This window comes from Phocoena phocoena, chromosome 5 (genome assembly GCF_963924675.1).
Source record: "Phocoena phocoena chromosome 5, mPhoPho1.1, whole genome shotgun sequence".
Lineage (NCBI taxonomy): Eukaryota > Metazoa > Chordata > Mammalia > Artiodactyla > Phocoenidae > Phocoena > Phocoena phocoena.
Genome location: NC_089223.1, coordinates 92,084,096 through 92,106,749, shown reverse-complemented (window position 1 = coordinate 92,106,749; position 22,654 = coordinate 92,084,096). Strand labels below are relative to the sequence as shown.

The window sequence follows — 22,654 nt, the reverse complement described above, 5'->3', positions numbered from 1 at the left end:
GTCAAGAGTCAATGACAAAGAAAGAATTTTAAAGGCAAACAGGAAATAAAAACAGTGACCTATCAAGGAGCCCCCATTAAGCTATCAGCATATTTTTCAACAGAAACTCTACAGGCCAAGAGAGGGTGGAATGACATACTCAAAATACTGAAAGATAAAAGCTATCAGCCAAGAAAGCTCTACCCAGCAAAGTTATCCTTCAGGTACTAAGAAAAAATAAGGCCTTTCCCAGAAAAACAAAATGAAAAGCCAGCCTACCAAATCAGTGAAGATATTTGCAAGTCATATATCCAATAAGGGGTTAATATCCAAAAAATATAAAGAACTCATACAACTCAACAATGACAAAGCAAACAACTCAATTGAAAAATTGGCTTGGGACTTGAATAGACATTTTCCAAAGAAGGCATCAGATGGCCAGTGTGGCACGTGGAAGGATGTTCAACATCAGTAATTATTGGGGAAATGCAAATCAAAATGACAATGAGATATCTATCACCTCATGCCCTTTATAATGACTATTATCAAAAAGGCAAGAAGAAGTGTTGGAGAAAGTGTGGAAAAAAGAGAACACTTATACACTGCTGGTGGTAATGGACATTGGTGTAACCATTATAGAAAACAGTATGACAATTTCTCAAAAAGAAATTAAGAATAGAACTACCATATGATCCAGATATTCCACTTCTGGATATTTATGTGAAAAATATGTAATCACTAATTCAAAAAGATACATGCACCTCTATGTTTATGTTCTTTCCAACATTATTTACAATAGCCAAGATATGGAAACAACCTAAATGTGCATCTACAGAAGAATAGATAAAGAAGATGTGGTATATGTATATATATATATATATATATATACACACAATGGAATACTACTCAGTCATAAAAAAGATAAATCCTGCCATTTGTGACAACATGGATGGATCTTGTGGGTATTAAGTGAAATGACTCAGATGAGAAAGACAAATACCATATGATTTTACTCGTGTGGACTATAAAATAAAACAAACAACACAAAACAAAAACAAACACATAGATATAGAGAAAAGATTAGTGGTTACCAAAGGAGAAAGAGGCTTGAGGGGGAGGGTGATATCGGTGAAGGAGGTCCACTATACGGTGACAGATGGAAATTAAACCTTTGGTGGTCCGCACACTGCAGGGTATACAGAAGTTGAAATATAATGTTGTACACATGAAACGTGTAATGTTATAAACCAAACTTACCTCAATTTAAAAAAAGTGCCAACCCCTGATTTCTAGAATTTTGGGGTTGACCACTTCTTTGCCTGTCCTTCTTCTTGATATGTTTCATCTTTTCCAGGCACACAGGAATGATTGGGTTTCATGCACAGCAAACCCAGATCAGGGAGCTATGTCAGATGCATCTGTGTAGAGACCTCCCTGTCCCTCTCCCTCTCCTGCTTCACTGCTTTTGTATCACGCTGGATGTAAAAAGGAAGCAAAGCACCAGTCCAATCTCAGCCTGTCCCTATTGCTCATCATAAATGGGGATATTGGAAGTGACTGTATTTTAAGATTCCACTCTCTTGGCTGAAGAACTTTGGTATTTTCTTACAGACTCATGTATCATTTTCAACTTAGTTATGTCCCTTCCAAATCTCTGTTCTTCTTCTTTCCAAGAAAGGCTTTCTACTTTGTATTGGCTGGGGCCGGGAGGGAGAGGACTTTCCTTACATGAATGATTCTCAGAGTACTGTGTACTAGCAATACCACATCATATGACAAATTGCTAGGAATGAAAATTCTCCGGCCCCGAACCCAACCTGAATCAGAACATCTAGGGGAGGGACCTGGCAAGCTGTGTTTTAGCAAGCCCTCCCGGTGATTGTGATGTTTGCCAAAGTTTGAGAACTACGGCCTTATATCATAACTGCAACTAAAACTAGATGATCTGTGTTGACCAGGTTTCATTCTTGGTATGTGACAGAGAGCTTTCAAAATGTAGAAAACTCCTTTCTCTTTCCACAAAAATAGGCTGGAGTAGACTCAAAAATTCTGTTTTGAAAATTAAAACAGATTCCTTTTTCTCCTTGCATTTCTGGTCTAATAATTCTCCTTATTACTGAGGTACTCAATGACTCTAATTAAATAAGGTTACACACACGGGAAGAATAAGCATCTTATTAGGGTACAGTTTTCCTGAATACTTCTCTTCTATGCATTCATGACACAAATTTATCTATATGATAGTGTACGTACCTGGGACCAGCAACATGATTTGCTGAGTCAGGAGTTTTAACTCTAGGCTCTGAGTGTGATGATGGCTCCAAGATTGAAATCTTCAGCTTACCCAGAGAATTTCATTTAGACCTGCCATGGGCATTTCAGACTTGGCAGGAGTGAGAGGTCATTCCTTTTCTTTCCCCTCAAACTACCCTCCATTTCCTGAATTCTCAGCCTTGGTGAATAGCTCTGGGACAGCGACTACGAGCATTTGTTTTATTAGTGTTTTGACCTTGGACAACCGACCTTTCTACATTTTCCTGTAACATGGAGGAAGTCCCAATTCCCACGGGTAAATTTTGGAGATTTGGTGAAAACATATGCCTGATAAATGGTATTTATTATCCTAAACTTGCCACCTCCTTAATATCCTCTTAGTGACCAAGTCACTAGGCAGCACTTCCATAAATACCTTTCAAGTAATATTGCTTTCCTTTCAACAAATCACTACCGCTAGCAAAGACCATCTTCAGTTATTTTGGGGATGACATGATTTCTTGTTTGTTCTTCCCACCTCTCTTTGGCTCACCTCTTGGAGCTTCCACTTATGGTTTTGCAGGGTCTGGAATGCACAAGGCACCCATCTAAGGGGGACCATTCCAAGGTCAGTGAGACCTCCCTTTCACACATACTCATACTCACCCACATACACACTATCACATAGCCACACGCACACCACGCACACTGACGTAGGCATTCAAACACACACACGTACACACATGAACTCAGAGATCACCTGCCACCCACACCCACTCACACTCATTCACATTCACACACACATTTGTATACTTATGAAAAAAGAGCAAAGCATTTTTTTCAGCAGAATATACATCTCTGTGACTGTATTGAGAAAGTAACACTTTTCTGTAATCCACATGGAGGTGTCATAAGGGAATCTCTGCTGTCCTCTCTCATATTTTCTTCAAGAGCTTCCAGAATGATTCTGTAAGATGACCCCAACCCCTTCAGGTTCCCTGGACCATCTCCCACGGCACTTTATGCCTTCTCAGGCATGCATCGTTTTTTATTGTCCTGACACTCACCTGAGGTTGAAAAATCCTGTGAGACTCTCATTGGTACCCAACCTTGTACCTGACCAAAAGGAGATGTGTAGTAAATCATTTTTTCATTTTTTCATCCACCAATGGGCAGTGAATGTTGTTTGGAGGGCCACTTTCCGTATATATGGATTCAGTCACAGAAATATTCTAAGGGTTTCTTAACTTGCCCATCTTTTTCTTAAATTGCCCGGTGATTACATATTTACTTATTTTAATTATGAGGAAGACCTTGATAAAACATACCTAACCACTTCTTAGGTTTCATTAATAACTATCCTGTGTCATACATTTTTAGCAAAAACAGAAATTCCAGTTCTCAATCACTGTTCTCATCACTCTGTTCCTCTGAGTGGGCTAAAGCGTTCTGGCTGTCTTGTTCTTAAGCCACATTTAGAGTCTTTTACTATCTAACACCTTTGGGGAACTGTTTATATGTACCACCCACTATGCCAGATACTTCTGAAGCATAATTTCATTTAGTCTTCAAACCAGTTCTGGGGATGAGGTGATTCTTATTCCCATTCTACACATGGGGGAAATACATTTTGAGAGGAATTTCCTTGATGTCAAAGGGCGCATAAAGGGCAGAGCTTGGCCTCAAACTCGGGTTTATCTGCTTTCAGAGTTTGTGATTTTTATAATGATTACTGGACATTCTTTTTAGACCTCATTAAATTTTGTAAAAATTAGAGTGGAAAAGGAACCCAAAGAGGAAAGGGTGAAATACAGTTTAATATAACCATTTTTTAGACTCCTAAAGAAATTATTTTTATTACCTATAAAATATACAAATATATTTGTATTTATATATGAATTCTCTAACTTGCAAAGTTAACATTGTTCTATTCGTAAGTGTAAACGGTCTTTGCTAATTTTTATATTTTACTCTGTCCTATAGCATGGATCCTGCTAAGTTTTGACTTTCACACTGGGGAAAAATACTTTCCACTTTTATGATCCTTGCTGGTATATTTGCTCTCTCAATTTTACACATCTGCAAATACTGGATAGGATAAAACAAACCATAAACAAGGAGACATTTAAGGCCATTCACAGATTCAAGCATTATAATACCAAAATTGAAGGCAAGCATATTGATGTTGAGTAATATTTATCTCTAGAGTTTGAAAAGATCTATTAGATTATATCTCTTCTATTATGAAACACCATTTTGTTTTAAATGTGTCTACAATGGGATAAATATTTTATAAACCTAAAAGAGAGGACAAGTGGCCTTTAAAGAAACCACCAGAGATGGATGGATGTATTGTAGGAGTGTGTTTACATATACAAATATTATTTCCCCCCATTTCCTACTCAGTTCCTTGTAAATAATAGGTGTTGGATGCTAAATGTCATTATATTTATATGTTAAGCAGCATTTCTAATCTCAAGTCAGTTCTTTCAACTAACACATCTGTCTTTGACCTCTCTCCCTGTGGCATTTTAGAGTTGCTAGGGAATTTATAATCAAAATTAGTTTGACAGGGCTTCCCTGGTGGCGCAGTGGTTGAGAGTCCGCCTGACAATGCAGGGGACACGGGTTCGTGCCCCGGTCCGGGAAGATCCCACATGCCACGCAGCGGCTGGGCCCGTGAGCCATGGCCGCTGAACCTGCACGTCCAGAGCCTGTGCTCTGCAATGGGAGAGGCCACAACAGTGAGAGGCCTGCGTACCGCAAAAAAAAAAAAAAAAAAAAAAAAAAAAAAATTAGTTTGACAGCTTTCTGAAAGAAACAAATGTTCCTTGCTGGAAGAAAAACATCAACTTATTCTGCCTTTATTATCACACTCAAGAAAACTTTATTATCACACTCAAGAAACTTTTTGCCATTGAGTTTAACTCTGTTGTTGACTTCTATTGGATCAGCTCTCCTGGATTTCAATTTACCAGTATGTGTAACATGAACCCCAATGTTTGAAATGCCTAACTCATTAATGAATGCAGTGTTTCATAAATAGTCTGTTCCATTTCTTTGAAGGAAAGTTTTAAAGTGCTTGCCTTTTCAAATATAAGTTTAAGAATAACCAGTATTAAAGTCTTGGTGTCATTCATTCTAAAATCTTGTCTATCCTTTAAAATAGCTAATATGTATGTATGTGTAATACACATGGGTATATGTGTGTGAGTATAATAAAGTTAGCTCTGATAGAATTCCTTAGGGCTTCCTTTAACGGTAATTCACTCATTTGACAAATATGTATTGAATTCTTTTGATGTGCTAGGTTTGATTCTAAGAGCCACAGATATGAAACTAACCAAGGGTGACCACATTCAGTTCCTCCAGGGGCTCAAAATCTACTGGGAGAAACAAGCATTTGAATAGCAATTTATAAAACCGTATAGTAAATGTTTCTCTGGAGTAACACAAAGAAGATGCACAGCCCATTCCGGGAAAGGTTATGAGATAAGGAATGATCTGCTAGAACCATCTGGGGCAAGAGGGTTTTTGGCAGGGGAAACAGTGAGCAGCGAGTAGAAGAAAGAAGTATTAGCAAAACCTGGCAGAGTTTGTCTCCTAGGAACTGCTCTCCTCTATGAGAAACAGTAGATATGGTGGTTAAACTTGTGCACCCAGTTTAACCAAGCTGCCTCAGTTTGGATCTTGGCTCTGACACTTATGGAATGTGAGTTGTTAGCATCACTTCTGTGTGTCTCAGCTTCCGCATTTTAAAAGTGGGTTTTAAAATGTGTACCTTGTGAAGGTACAGTGGGGATTATATATAGTGACATAGACAGGGTGCTTAGAATAATGGGCAGCAAGTACTTTGAAAGTACTTCTATTGGTTTGTTAGGGCTGAGTATCAGAGTACCACAAACTGAGTGGATTAAACAAGAGAAATTTATTACCTCACAGTTCTGGAGACCAGAAGTCCGAGACCAAGGTGCCTGCAGAGTTGGTTCTTTCTGGGTACTGTGAGAGAAGGATCTGTTCCTGGCCTCTCTCCTTGGCTTACAGATGGCCAGTTTTCTCCCTGAATCTCTTCGTGTATTGTCTTCCCTCTATGCATGTCTATGTGTCCAAATTTCCCCTTTGTACAAGGACACTAGTCATGTTGGATTAGGGCCCACCCTAGTGACCTCATCTTAACTAATTACATCTATGACAACCCTATTTCCAAATAAGGTCACATTCTGAAGTACTGAGCGTTAGACTTCAACAAATGAATTGGAGTAGGGTACAATTCAACTCATAACAGTGCCCAGTTTTTAAAAAGTGCTCATGTTTTCTTGCAAAAAAGGTAAATGTTTGGACAAGACAGGTGAGAAGAAGGAGGAAATTTGAATGGAAGCAGCTGTCCCTTTGGAAGGTAACAGTCATTGCCCAGCACTGCAAAGGTCTGTTCTGGCATACTTTTGATACTTATGAGAAAAATGCCAAAGTCCATGTTTTCACTCTGTGCTAGTTAATGTTTTCACTTCTTAAATTGAAGCTAAACTTCTACTTTTGGTTGCCTCTTACTGAAAATCATAGTTATATATTTCTGAGCTATGATAGAACTTAGAGATCAACAATTCCAACCATCTCACTTGGAGAGGAGAGGTACAGGAAAGTGGCTAAAGAAGCCTTTATTACCACCCTCATGGCCCTGACTATCTTCCCCTCTGGCCACTAAGCCCCTTGAGGTAAGAGGACATCAGTGACACATACCTTACTTGTGCCTCACAGGCACTCAGTTGCCTTCAGCAACATTTACTTTCCTAACTTGCTTCTAATCTGTGTGAAGAGAAAAATTGCTTACAGAAGAAATGGGTAAAATTGTGCTTTAATCTGTTGCTTTCAATTTTACCCTAACTACTCGTTGTAATTGGACTTTTTATCTGCGTTGCCATTTCTCTGTTCTTTAGCACTGAAGTAGCCTCTTCTTAAGCAGTTCAGTCCTTTTTCTTACCTAAGAGTCAGTCATTTCCTGCTGCCCCTCCAGCTGGTAAATGGAGTCTTTTGCTAACTGAGGACTCCTCTTCCATCCCTATGGCTCCCTTCCTGCCCTGCCTTCCACTGTTTCATTCTTTACTCTTTCCCCCTCTCTCCTCTCTCCCTTTCCTTCCCTTTCTTCCCCTCCCCCTTGTCCTTTGCATCTCCATCCCTTATTTTCCTGTTCCTTCTACAGACAGTAAATAGGAAACATAACTTCAATTGTTACTGAATCTTCATATATTAGTACCTTAGAAGATACTGTTTATGGTTTCCTAGCTGTGACAGTATAAACTCAGAGTTTATGTTCACTCCCTACATTGATGACTTTTCTGCCAACTCTGAAAATCCTAAGTGTCAGTAAGCCACGGAGTTGAAATCTGCTAACATTTCAGACATCAATATGGTGTTGTCAAATGTGAGATTTAGCATTTTTTTCTATTGCTCTTTTTTTTTCTTACAGCATCATTGATGTTCTAGTTAGGGAGAATGGAGTGATGAAGCATGGAGAAACAGTCGTTACAGGGCTAATGTGTATGTGTATAAGTGGGTATTAAGCAATTAGATAAAATTAGTGTGATTTCTAAAAATTGTAGCTTGGGCAGCTGGCTTTTTTTTTTTAACATCTTTATTAGAGTATAATTGCTTTACAATGGTGTGTTACTTTCTGCTTTATAACAAAGTGAATCAGTTATACATATACATATGTTCCCATATCTCTTCCCTCTTATGTCTCCCTCCCTCCCACCCTCCCTATCCCACCCCTCTAGGTGGTCACAAAGCACCGAGCTGATCTCCCTGTGCTATGCGGCTGCTTCCCACTAGCTATCTATTTTATGTTTGGTAGTGTATATATATCCATGCCACTCTCTCACTTTGTCACAGCTTACCCTCCCCCCTCCCCATATCCTCAAGTCCATTCTCTAGTAGGTCTGTGTCTTTATTCCCAACTTACCCCTAGATTCTTCATGACCTTTATTTTTTTTTTCCTTGATTCCATATATATGTGTTAGCATGCGGTATTTGTTTTTCTCTTTCTGACTTACTTCACTTTGTATCACAGACTCTAGGTCCATCCACCTGACTACAAATAACTCAATTTCATTTCTTTTTAGGGCTGAGTAATATTCCTTTGTATATATGTGCCACATCTTCTTTATCCATTCATCTGGTGATGGACACTTAGGTTGTTTCCATGTCCTGGCTATTGTAAATAGAGCTGCAGTGAACATTTTGGTACATGACTCTTTTTGAATTATGGTTTTCTCAGGGTATATGCCCAGTAGTGGGATTGCTGGGTCATATGGTAGTTCTATTTTTAGGTTTTTAAGGAACCTCCATACTGCTCTCCATAGTGGCTATATCAATTTACATTCCCACCAACAGTGCAAGAGTGTTCCCTTTTCTCCACACCCTCTCCAGCATTTATTGTTTCTAGATTATTTTATTATGGCCATTCTGACTGGTGTGAGATGATATCTCGTTGTAGTTTTGATTTGCATTTCTCTAATGATTAATGATGTTGAGCATCCTTTCATGTGTTTGCTGGCAATCTGTATATCTTCTTTGGAGAAATGTCTATTTAGGTCTTCTGCCCATTTTTGCACTGGGTTCTTTGTTTTTTTGATATTGAGCTGCTTGTAAATTTTAGAGATTAATCCTTTGTCAGTTGCTTCATTTGCAAATCTTTTCCCCCATTCTGAGAGTTGTCTTTTCATCTTGTTTATGGTTTCCGTTGCTGTGTAAAAGCTTTTACGTTTCATTAGGTCCCATTTGTTTACTTTTGTTTTTATTTCCATTTCAGAAAGGATCTTGCTGTGATTTATGTCATAGAGTGTACTGCCTATGTTTTCATCTTAAGAGTTTTACAGTGTCTGGCCTTACATTTAGGTCTTTAAACCATTTTGAGTTTATTTTTGTGTATGGTGTTAGGGAGTGTTCTAATTTCATTATTTTACATGTAGCTGTCCAATTTTCCCAGCACCACTTATTGAAGATGCTGTCTTTTCTCCATTGTATATTCTTGCCTCCTTTATCAAAGATAAGGTGACCATATGTGTGTGGGTTTACCTCTGTGCTTTCTATCCTGTTCCATTGATCTATATTTCTGTTGTGCCACTACCATACTGGATTGATTACTACAGCTTTGTAGTATAGTCTGAAGTCCGGGAGCCTGATTACTCCAGCTCCGTTTTTCTTTCTCAAAATTGCTTTGGCTATTCGGGGTCTTTTGTGTTTCAGTACAAATTGTAAAATTTTTTGTTCTAGTTCTTTGAAAAATGTGATTGGTAATTTGATATGGCTTGCACTGAATCTGTAGATTGCTTTGGGTAGGATAATCATTTTCACAATGTTGATACTTCCAATCCAAGAACATGGTCTATCTCCCTATCTGTTTGCATCATCTTTAATTTCTTTCATCAATGTCTTATAGTTTTCTGCATACAGGTCTTTTGTCTCCTTAGGTAGGTTTTTTCCTAGGTATTTTTAGTTGCAATGGTAAATGGGAGTGTTTCCTTAATTTCTCTTTTGGATTTTTCATCATTAGTGTATAGGAATGCAAGAGACTTCTGTGCATTAATTTTGTATCCTGCTACTTTACCAAATTCATTGATTAGCTCTAGTTTTCTGGTAGCATGTTTAGGATTCTGTATGTATAGTATCATGTCATCTGAAAACAGTGACAGCTTTCCTTCTTTTCTGATTTGTATTCCTTTTATTTCTTTTTCTTCTCTGATTGCTGTGGCTAAAACCTCCAAAACTATGTTGAATAATAGTGGTAAGAGTGGACAACCTTGTCCTGTTCCTGATCTTAGTGAAAATGGTTTCAGTTTTTCACCATTGAGGACGATGTTGGCTGTGGGTTTGTCATATATGACCTTTTTTATGATGAGGTAAGTTCCTTCTATGCCTACTTTCTGGAGGGTTTTTTTCGTAAATGGGTGTTGAATTTTGTCAAAAGCTTTTTCTGCACTGTTGAGATGATCATATGGTTTTTCTCCTCCAGTTTGTTAATATGCTGTATCACATTTATTGATTTGTGTATATTGAAGAATCCTTGCATTCCTGGGATTAAACCCCACTTGGTCATGGTGTGTGATCTGTTTAATGTGCTGTTAGATTCTGTTTGCTTGTATTTTGTTGAGGAATTTTGCATCTGTGTTAATCAGTGGTATTGGCCTGTAGTTTTCTTTTTTTGTGACATCTTTTTCTAGTTTTGGTATCCAGGTGATGGTGGCCTCGTAGAATGAGTTTGGGAGTATTCCTCCCTCTGCTATATTTTGGAAGAGTTTGAGAAGGATAGGTGTTAGCTCTTCTCTAAATGTTTGATGGAATTTGCCTGTGAAGCCATCTGGTCCTGGGCTTTTGTTTGTTGGAAGATTTTTAATCACAGTCTCAATATCAGTGCGTGTGATTGGTGTGTTTAAATTTTCTGTTTCTTTCTGGTTCAGTCTCGGAAGGTTATGCTTCTGTAAGAATTTGTCCATTTCTTCCAGGTTGTCCATTTTATTGGCATATAGTTGCTTGTAGTAATATCTCATGATCCTTTGTATTTCTGCAGTGTCAGTTGTTACTTCTCCTTTTTCATTTCTAATTCTGTTGATTTGAGTCTTCTCCCTTTTTTCTTGATGAGTCTGGCTAATGGTTTTTCAATGTTGTTTATCTTCTCAAAGAACCAGCTTTTAGTTTCTTTGATATTTGCTGTTGTTTTCATTTCTTTTTCATTTATTTCTGATCTGATCTTTGTGATTTCTTTCCTTCTGCCAGCTTTGCGTTTTATTTTTTGTTCTTCTTTCTCTAATTGATTTAAGTGTAAGGTTAGGTTGTTTATTTGAGATGTTTCTTGTTTCTTGAGGTGGTATTGTCTTGCTATATACTTCCCTCTGAGAACTGCTTTTGCTGCATCCCATAGGTTTTGGGTCGTGGTGTGTTCATTGTCATTTGTTTCTTGGTATTTTTTGATTCCCTCTTTGATTTCTTCAGTGATCTCTTGGTTATTTTGTAGCATATTGTTTACCCTCCATGTGTTTGTATTTTTTACAGTTTTTTTCCTGTAATTGATATCTAACCTCATAGCATCTTCTTAAACATTTCTTGTATTTTCTCCATTCTATTTCCAAGATTTTGCATCGTCTTTACTATCATTACTTTGAATTCTTTTTCAGATAGACTGCCTATTTCCTCTTCATTTGTTTGTTCTGTTGGGTTTTTACCTTGCTCCTTCATCTGCTGTGTATTTCTCTGTCTTCTCACTTTGCTTAACTTACTGTGCTTTGGGTCTCCTCTTCACAAGCTTCAGGTTCATAGTTCCTGTTATTTTTGGTGTCTGACCCCAGTGGGTAAGATTGATTCAGTGGGTTTTGTAGGCTTCCTGGTGGAGGGGACTGGTGCCTGTGTTCTGGTGGATGAGGCTGGATCTTGTCTTTCTGGTGGGCAGGACCGTGTCTGGTGGTGTGTTTTGGGGTGTCTGTGACCTTATTATGATTTTAGGCATCCTTTCTGCTAGTGGGTGAGGTTGTGTTCCTGTCTGGCTAGTTGTTTGGCGTGGGGTGTCCAGCAGTGGAGGCTGCTGGTCCTTGAGTGGAGCTGGGTCTTAGTGTTGAGTCAGAGATCTCTGGGAGAGCTCTCGCCAGTTGATATTACGTGGGGCCGGGAGGTCTCTGGTGGTCCAATGTCCTGAACTCAGCTCTCCCACCTCTGAGGCTCAGGCCTGACACCTGGCCGGGTCACCACGATTCTGTCAGTCACACGGCATTTCCTCCCAAACCGCAAGGGAAGATCCTTGAGGACAGGGCATATCCTTGTTTCTCTAGTGCCTATTACAATACCCGGTCCATTGTAGAAACTCAGTGTGTAATCGGGAAGAACAAATCTGACTCCATACTGGATCAGTTTCTTTTACTTTAACCTTTGTATTCGATTGCTTCTGCTTAACCATACTAGCTCAGGAGGCATGAAACCGAGGAAGACCCTGTCGGAAGTGGCATTTTTATGTTGCTTATCATGTTTTTTCCATTCAGATTTTAGGTGGATTAATAGTAGAACACACATCCAGGCATTGTATAATTGTTGAAGCAGGAGTGGCATCATCAGTTCTTTAGAAGAGATTTGTTCTTCAAGTTCTGGTGCCTCACATTGCATGTGATGGTAGAGAACGTCCAAACGGTTGATGAACAATTAAACTAGGCAGATTCTCTGACAATCAACATGTACAACAGCTTTGCCTAAAATTTTTTAACAGTTTTCTTTTTCCTGGTATATACAGACCTGAAAATATATTTATACTTTAAAAATATTTTAATATGTTGATTTAGTTTATTTTTCATATTCTTAATGACCTGGTCATTACAATAACATCTGCATATTAACCCTGAAAAGGGTCTAATTTTAGAGTTTCATTTTATACTTTGTAGATTTCTGAGGAAGAAATATGAAATAGATAAGGATTAAAAGGTCCAATATGTTGTTGTTTTTTTGTATTCTGTATCACTGTTTCTAACTTCAAGGTCTCAGGGTCCCTATAAACTGTTAGAACTTATTGAGGACCACAAAGAGCTTATGATCACATGGAATATATATTTATATATATATATATACACACACACACACATACATATAATATAAATTAATATGGAAAATGTTGAGGTTTATTTTTTAAATTTTTAAAAAATAATAAACCCATTATGTATTAACATAAATAACATTTATTTATAAAAGAACGTATTTTTCAAAACAAAAAATAGTGAGAACATCACTGTTTTAAATATTTGTAAATCTCTTTAGTGCCTGGCTTGTTAGAAGACACCTGGATTCTTCTATCTACTTCTGTATTCAAACTGTTGTGATATCAGACAACAGGTAGCCTTGCGGAAACTCCACTGTACACTCATGAAAGATTGAGAATGAAAAAGCCAAGAATTCTTAGTATTTTTATGACAATAGTTTTGACCTCAAGAGACCCACTAAGAAGTATCTCAGTGACCTCCAGAGGTCCCTGGAATGCTCTTTGAGAACTACTATTCTACAAATTTTTAATGCGAGATAATTTTGTTGTAGGAAGTGTGACTCCAAAATTTGGAATTTTGGTGTATCATTCAATTTTCAAAATTTTCATTTGATTTTTAACGTTGAAAATCTCTTGCCTGTGCATCAGGTTTTTCTACTGCCTATGTTTATGACAGTTAAAAACATGAGTGAGATGCTCTCCAAATACTTTTCTTCCCTTTTAGCCAATTTAAGAGATCTTATATGTTTACAAATTTTTATTCTTCACTTGACCATAAGCTCCATAAGGGGAGGGAGTATTCAATACTGTGTCTGATGTACTTGCTTGCTCAAAAAATATACATTAAGTACCTGAATAAAGAAAAAAAGATAGGAAGGAACAAAAGAACATATTAACAAACATTAAATAAAATGCCAAGTCTTTGCTTGAGGATATTAGTTCTTCAAATGTCTAGATCATTCCCAAATGGAAAAAAAAAGTGATCAAAATTTAATATACAGTGAGTATATGAATACTTTATAGTTTCTCAGATAAAATATGAAGAAGTCCGCTGAAAGTGAATGTGTCTATTCAGAAATTTTAAATGGAGTGAAGAAAACCTCTAACAATGTACAAGTGTATGTACTTGCCTAAAAGGATGGAAATATTTACTGCTATATGTATTAAGCAAGAGGTATTTGTAGTATTATAAACTAATCATGAGCCCTATTCTCCTATCAGGCAGAGTTGTAATAAGGGATCCATAAAAAGAGATCCATAAAAGAACTCTCATGCCACTTGGAATCAGATCACCTGGATTTTGGTGCTGATTGCACATAGCAATCTGATCATAAACTGCTTATTCAGCCTCTCTGAACTTACATGTCCTCCCACAGAAGAATGATCTAACAGTGGGAACACTTTAAATGTAACAGCTGCTTGTGAGGTAGTGAGTTCCTCACTACCGGGGGTTTCAAGTCCAAGAAGGAAGACCAGATCTCCAACACATTGCTGACAGCATGTAGGGATCCATGCAAGCTTGATTGCTTCAATGTCTGTAGACACCATTTCTCCCCTTTGAGAACAATAGCCAAGGTATCTGTATTCTACATCAGAGAATAAATGAATTGGGAGCAGAAACCAACCCATGGCCACTAAGGCCCTCGAGGTGAACCTTAGATTGAGAGCAAAGGAAAAGAGTGTGTCAGACAAATGAAATCAGTGTGTGATTTTCATGTTTTTTCAAGTTTTATAGAATGAGGTGACACTAAAGGCTGTGCTTGTGTGTGTGAGGCAAGGAGTATATGGGAAATCTCTGTACTTTCTGTCCAGTTTTTCTGTGAACCTAAAACTGTTCTATAGTCTATTGAAAGAAAAAAAGAAAAGCTCTCCACCAGACAAAATCAGACAAAAAACTCCAAAGCCAGATGTCTTCACTGGCAAATTCTACCAACTTTTATTGGAGAAATAATGTCAAGTCTACATAGACCTTTCCAGAAAATAGTAAAGAAGAGACTTTTTCCCAAAACATCATATGATAATAAAATCAGACAATTCCATTAAAAAAAAACTGCAATCCAATATCACTCATGAACATATATGCAAAATTCCTTTTCAAAAAATTTAATTAATATAGTGATAAATAAAAAGTAATACATTATGACCAAGGGGTTTTATCCCAGGAATACAAGGTTGCTTTAAATTTTGAAAAATCAGTCATTGCAATTTGACATATTAACAGATTTTTTAAAAAGAGAAAACAACAACATTTAGCACTCATTCATGATGAGAACTCTTGGCAAACTAGAAATAGAAGGGAACATCTGCAAACTGATAAAGGGCATCATTGAAAAACCATATAGTTAACATCCTCCAAGTATGGTAAAATACTTTTCCTCTCAGTTCAGAAGCAAAGCAAGTATGTCCACTCTGACCAATCCTACTTGACATTGTATAGAATATCCTAGCCAGTCCAAGAAGTCTAAAGAAAAATTATACAGCTTCATAAGGAAGAAGCAGAACTCTCTAACATCACGGTATTTCGTGGAACATCTTGAGGATTCATCAAAAAACCCACCCATGCAAATATTCAGTGTAGCTTTTGAAATAATAGTCAAACAGCAGAAAAGAACTCATTGTTTATCAGCTATTACTGTGGTTTAACAGACATAGTGGTATCCATACACAATGGAATACTACTACTCAGCAATAAAAAAGGACTGAGCTATTGGTACCTATAACAACTCTCAAAAGCCTTATGCCAAGTGAAAGAAGCTAGACCTAAAAGACTCTACGCTGCGATATAATTTATATGATATTCTAGGAGAGGCAAAATTATAGTAAATAGAAATAGAACAGTGGTTGCCAGTGGTCAAGGGCCCAGGGAGGGATTGACAGCAAAGGGTCATGAAGGAACTTTTTGGAGTGACGGAATAATTCTGTATCATGATGGGTTTAATGGTTACAGGACTGCATACATTTGTTAAAAGTGTTTGAATTGTATATTTAAAATCAATTTTATTTCTCATAAATTACACTTCTATAAAGCTGACTTAAAATAAGACATAAGACTCTATCTTCAGATAGCTCTTAATAGTTATACTGACAGAGTATCACCAAGGATATTTTTCAGTAATTGGTTCAGAGTTGTGGGCTGATAAGTGGATGAAAGCAAACCCCCAAAAAAGAGCTTAATAGTATTTTAGAAAGCAACCATTGAAAGATAATGCTGGAATATAGCCACGTAAGGAGATCAGTAAATCCTAGCCAAAAGTTCAAATCTTCCATTATTTAATGAACTTGGACCAAGCTGTGGCACTTGTTAGTAATTATAATGGTGGTGGCAAATTTCATATGTATATGCTTTACAGTTTTGAAAGCAATTTAGAATCTATTGCTGCATTACCTGAAAGATCTTAAGACCTGAGACATGTTCTGGCCATGAGAGCAAGAAAATATGTTCATGGGTATAAATAGGCATCACCAAAAATTAGAATGCTGTTCAGAATGCAAAATAACTTCCCAAGTCTTTACAGCCATTCTGCTCATCTGTCTGCCTCTGCTGTTCTTACTTTCTGAGGATCTCATTTTGGACATCCCACATTCCAACTCTCTGAGATAGGATTTGATTTGACTGAGTCATTTTCCAAGATGGTGGATGCCCACTGAGAAGACTTTTTTGTATCAGATCAATTCATTGCCCAGGGTAAGGGGTTGTTTTGAGGACAGCGGTTAGCCCTGGTCTGGATGGGTATGATGAAATCATATGGCACCAGCACAATTATGGCACTATACCCATGGCAGTTTTTATCAGAAGTAGTTGTGGCCTGACTGGTATTTTAAAATATAAAACCTCTTTAGTATATCATTTCATCAGATCCCTATGACAGTCATTTTAAACTCTTCTTTTTACAGATGAGTCTTTTCAGTTCCTTGTCCAGTGAGCAGCTCTTAGTAGGCACTCAGTAAATATTTGTTGAAGGATATTGTTAAGAAATTAATAAATGGATTGATGCAGAGATGAATAAATCAGTGATGTTCATAGAAGTTATATATCTTGGCCAAGGGCACAGGGCCTGGCACACATTAAAGGAAAGCAGTAGAATACAGTGCACAATTAATTTTGCAGGCTTTGCACTCAGATCTGGACCTTAACCTGCTTAGCCTCAACTTTTTCATGTGTGAAATCAAGGTAACGATTGCACTTACCTTTTCCAGGTCTTAAGAAGCATTAAGTAGGAAAATGTTTGCAGACGCGACAGCACATGCCAGGCACTTAGGAACTACCAATTAAAATTCAGGATCTCTGATCATAATTTCTTTGATTCTTGTCATTCCATCATCCTTGTGAAATAAACGTTCTTTTTGTAGAATAAAGGAACTAAAGGAACACAGTTTTCATCTTAGTAGAAATAAATCCGTGTCGTTTCTTTATCTTCCTTCTGCAAGTTCTGCTTATTACTGTGTATCTTTTTGCGTGTTCTTTTGTGAGTTTTTGGTCCCAATTAGATAACATATCTTCTCAAATTTAGTAGAATCTAATTTATCTGGAAACTGCTCTTCACTTAATTTCAGCTCTTTATAACATGGCCAAAATCGAGGAATTAAAAAAAAAAAACAGGAGCTAACCATAGAGTACTTTGACCTTCCTCCAAATAAATGCCATAATATGTATGAAGTAGGTATAAGTGTATAAAAGCTCACATATTTGACTCACAGGAGAATAATTTGAAATGTACTCACAGCTCATTGACCCTTTTTGAATATAATTCTCTTAAGGTGAATTTTCAGATTTTCCCACCCAGAGCTGATTGAATCTAGCCAATTAAAAGAAGGCAAGAAAACTGACAACAGTAGGAATTAATTTTTCACAGGCTGTACTCTTCATTAATCTCAATAATACAAGGTATATGGCTTCATCTGAGATGTAAATATCATTTATGCTAAACCTATTTCTTTGATAAAGGGTTGTGTTTGTGTTAAGAAACATGTATCTTTACAAAACATCCCAAACATAAATAACTCAAAGCATTTCTTCATTAAGCAACATTTGAAGTTTTACAAATTGAATTAAACTTACTGAAATATGGATAATGATGAGCCTGCAATAGAAAAAAACTAAAAGTAGAGTGTGCAAACCTCATTTTTCCATTTTTAAACATAATATCAAAAATCTGTTCTTGAGTTCTCAGACACTGATTTAGTGAGAATTATTTATATGTATCAGACAATCATCTCTCTCCTTAACAGATATTGGGATAGTTTGGTACCAGGCATAATCTGGAAATGTAAAAATATAAATGTTTAAGAGGATAATCTGGGACTTATCACCAACAAGGACCAAAATAACAGTGAGATATCAGTCTGTGCAAATGATACGTCGTGACATCTCTTGTATGTAGACAGATTTAAGTTCTTTGTTCCAATTGGAGGTACTGAAAAGTAGCATGTTCTGAACATTGAAGCCCATTTAGATAAACCCACTAGTACGTGGTGGGCTTTTGTTATAGTTTTAGCTTCCCAGCCTCTTGTATGCTTTTCCTTTGGGGGAAAGAAGTGTCTTAGTGGAGGTAGGGTGTGCCTTTTTTGGTAGTCATCAGCGTTTTCTCATTATTTCCAGCTCTCTGCCCTACAGGATAGAATTTCCTGGCTGCCTTCCGGTAGGATGGGTCCATTTCTACTGGCCAGTCAGGTGTGAGCAACAGTGAGGGGGTCTTCTGAGTCAGATCATCTCATTGCTGGTGTGAGACTTGCTGGAGCCATTCTTAAACTTTAATTTTTTTGTTTGTTTGTTTCAAGGTCCCTTTACAGTCTTAGAAATTTTTGAGGCTTGTAAAAGATTTGGTTTATGTTGATTATATAGCTATGCATTATCTATGTGTTATTTTTATACCTATATATCTATATTTACTGTATTAGAACTTGAAACAGAAATTTTTAAAACGTGTATTAAATCATTTAAAATAGCAAAACAAACCCATTACATATTGTCACAGTATATATTATGTGTACAGATAGTGTATATAATATACACAGTATATATATATGTCTATATATAGTACATATAGTATATATATACACACTAAAAAGTGGAAAGAGTAGCATTGTTTTACATTTTTGCAAATCTTATTTTTCTGTCTCAAAAGAAGATAGCCTAGATGCTCATATCAGCTTCTGTATTCAACCTGTTGAAATATCGCACTATCATGTAGCCTCTGGAAAATTCCACTGTATGTTAATTAGTAAGAAAATAAGAGTGCAAAAGGAAAATGCTAGGCACAGCAGACAAAGAGAAGGCAGATGAAATGTGGCAGCATGAGAAGGAATTCATGTGCCATTGCTGGTTCTGAGATTTAGGGCCCCATCTGCAAGGTCCAGAGAGAGCCCTCTAGGAGCCAAGGATGACCCCCAGCTGACACAGCAAGGAAGTGAAACCTCAGTCCTAGCACCACATGTAAGTGAATTCTGCCAGCAACCTGAATAAGCCTGCAAGTGCATTCTCCCTTCGTGCCAACAGAATGGAATTCAGCTCTGCTGACACCTTGATTTTGACCCTGAGAGACTTGCAGTTCACTGAACTTGAAAGCTTCTGTTGTTTTAAGTCACGATCGCCCCGCAAATCAAAGAATGTAATTCGTCATAGTAACAAACTAAAAAAAGAAAGACCATATGTTCATCTCTATACTCATAGAAAAAGCACTTGACAAAATCTAAAATCCTTTCCTGATAAAATTCTTCATGAAACTAAGAAGTAACAGGAATTTCCTCAAGCTGATACATGGAACCTATGAAAATTCCATGTAGAGCATCATACTTCCTGCCCAAAGACTGAACACAAACATTTCTCAGATATGATACCAAAAGCACAGTCCTAAAAGACCAAATTGAAACATTGGACTTTATTAAAATGTAAAACTTCTGGTCTTTGAATGGCACTGTTAGAGAATGAAAAGACAAGCCACAAACTAGGAGAACATATTTGCAAATCTTATATCTGATAATAAAATTGTATCCAGAATGTATGAAGAATTCACAAAACTCAAAACTAAGAAAACAAATTACCCAATAAAAGGCAATTTAAAATACATTTAGGTCATAGACAGAAAAAACAGGCTGAAAAGAGAGAAGTGAATTCCTAGACAGAGGAGCAGCATTAAAAATATTATGGAGACATACCTATGGTCACCTAATTTATGACAGAGGAGGCAAGAATATACAATGGAGAAAAGACAGCCTCTTCAATAAGTGGTGCTGGGAAAACTCAACAGCTACATGTAAAAGAATGAAATTAGAACACTCCCTAACACCATACACAAATATAAACTCAAAATGGATTAAAGACCGAAATGTAAGACCTGACACTATAAAACTCTTAGAGAAAACTAGGCGGAACACTCTTTGACATAAATCACAGCAAGATCTTTTTTGACCCACCTCCTAGAGTAATGGAAATAAAAACAAAAATAAACAAATTGGACCTAATGAAACTTAAAAGGTTTTGCACAGCAAAGGAATCCATAAACAAGATGAAATGACAACCCTCAGAATGGGAGAAGATATTTGCAAATGAAGCAACTGACAAGGGATTAATCTCCAAAATATACAAACAGCTCATGCAGCTCAATATCAAAAAAACAAATAACCTAATCAAAAAATGGGAAGAAGACCCATTTAGACCCATAAAGACTTCTATTTAGGCAGAAGACCTAAATAGACATTTGTCCAAAGAAGACATACAGATGACCAAGAGGCACATGAAAAGATGCTCAACATCACTAATTATTAGAGAAATGCAAATCAAGACTGCAATGAGGTATCACCTCACACCAGTCAGAATGGCCATCATCAAGCAATAAATTGTGGAGAGGGTGTGAAGAAAAGGGAACCCTCTTACGCTGTTGGTGGGATTATAAATGATCCAGCCACGATGGAGAACAATATGGAGGTTCCTTAAAAAGCTAAATATAGGGGGCTTCCCTGGTGGCTCAGTGGTTGAGAGCCCGCCTGCCGATGCAGGGGACACGGGTTCGTGCCCCGGTCCGGGAAGATCCCACATGCTGCGGAGTGGCTAGGCCCGTGAGCCATGGCCACTGAGCCTGCGCGTCCAGAGCCTGTGCTCCGCAACAGGAGAGGCCACAACAGTGAGAGGCCCGCGTACCGCAAAAATAAAAAAAATATAAAAGCTAAAAATAGAACTACCATATGACCCAGCAATCCCACTCCTGGGCATATACCCAGAGAAAACCATAGTTCAAAAGGATACATGCACCCCAGTGTTCATTGCAGCACTATTTACAATAGCCAGGACATGGAAGTAACCTAAATGTCCATCAACAGAAGAATGGATAAAGAAGATGTGGTACATATATACAATGGAATATTACTCAGCCATGAAAAGGAACAAAATTGCTCAATTTGCAGAGATGTGGATGGACCTAGAAACTATCATACAGAGTGAAGTAAGTCAAAAAGAGAAAAACAAATATCAATATAATATTGCTTATATGTGGAATCTAGAAAAATGATACAGATGTACTTACTTGCAAAGCAGAAATAGAGACACAGACATAGAGAACGGACATATGGATACCAGGTGGGGGGGATGGGATGAATTGGGAGATTGGAATTGACATATATACACTACTATGTATAAAATAGATAACTAATGAGAACCTACTGTGTAGCACAGGGAGCTCTACTCAGTGCTGTGTGTGACCTAAATGGGAAGGAAATCCAAAAAAGAGGAGATATGTATATGTATAGCTGATTCACTTTGCTGTACAGCAGAAACTAACACAACATTGTAAAGCAACTATACTCCAATAAAAATTAATACAGAATTTAAAAAAATATTGTGGAGATCTGAACAAAATGAGTTTTAAGTAATGTTCGTTTATTATAGCTTGAGCTTTAAAATATCTTTTCTAGTTCTCCTTATCTTTAAAGTTTATGTGTACATGTATGTGTGTGGTGGGTAGCTATTATTACTTATCTTTAAAGAATATGATAATCAAATGAGATCATTTCTGTGAGTGTAATTTGTAACTGTAAATTGCCATAAGAGGGGTTATTACCATCAGTAATATATTTTAATTATTATTATGGGGTATTGTCAATATATTATTATAATTATTATTATTAAAGATGAGTTGCTATATATCATCAAAAGGAAACAAAAAATAGGCAGATAACATCTTCATATTATTATGAAAATCGTTTTGAACTTGCAGATTCCCAGGAATCCCTGGACTCCACTTGATAGTCATCATTCTATGACTCCTTTTCTCAGACGTGGCGACTAGATCAAGTGACTGTCTTCATTTGGGTGAATACAGCATGTAGCAGTGTCCTCAGCTGATGAACAATCGGGATTGTAAAGAATGTGAGAAATAAAGTGGTTTTCCTTTTAGCCACTGAGATTTTGAGGTTTTGTTGCTATAGCACAATATAGCTCATCCTAATTATTACACTTTTCCAAACTGAAGTGGAAAGGTCCAGATACTCACTTTGTTGAAGCTCTAGCAACCAGAGGGGTGAGCACAAACCTTATTTGCAGCCTATTCAATATTCCTATCTGGCATTTTGAGTCTAGAACAGATGTTAAGGAAGAGGTACAGATAAGAGTTTATTCCAGTGAGAAGCTGGCAGAGACCAGTAGCAGCAAAACCGCTGGTACCTGCAAGCCTTGTTCACTCCTCATTGTTCAGCTATTGACAGACAAATGGGTGTCTGACTTTGTTTGACAGAACTGAATATCTTCTTCCCTGCTTATGAACTTGGTTCTCCAGTCTTCCAGTAACTTTCCTCCCTGCTTAAATTACCCAGAGCTCTATTCTTTGCCTATAAGAACACCATCTAGCTTTGCACAGTCAGGTAAGTGAGGTTTTGCTCTTTAGGGGTGTCTCCAAACTTCTTTGATCATATTCCACATCAGGA

At 37.3% G+C, this 22,654-nt stretch overlaps 1 protein-coding gene across 1 annotated transcript in view; it reads left to right on the top strand.

Moving 5' to 3' along the window:
* Positions 1 to 22,654, top strand: part of SLIT2 (slit guidance ligand 2) — a 374,063-nt gene that overhangs the window by 107,303 nt on the left and 244,106 nt on the right. The window lies entirely within an intron of this gene.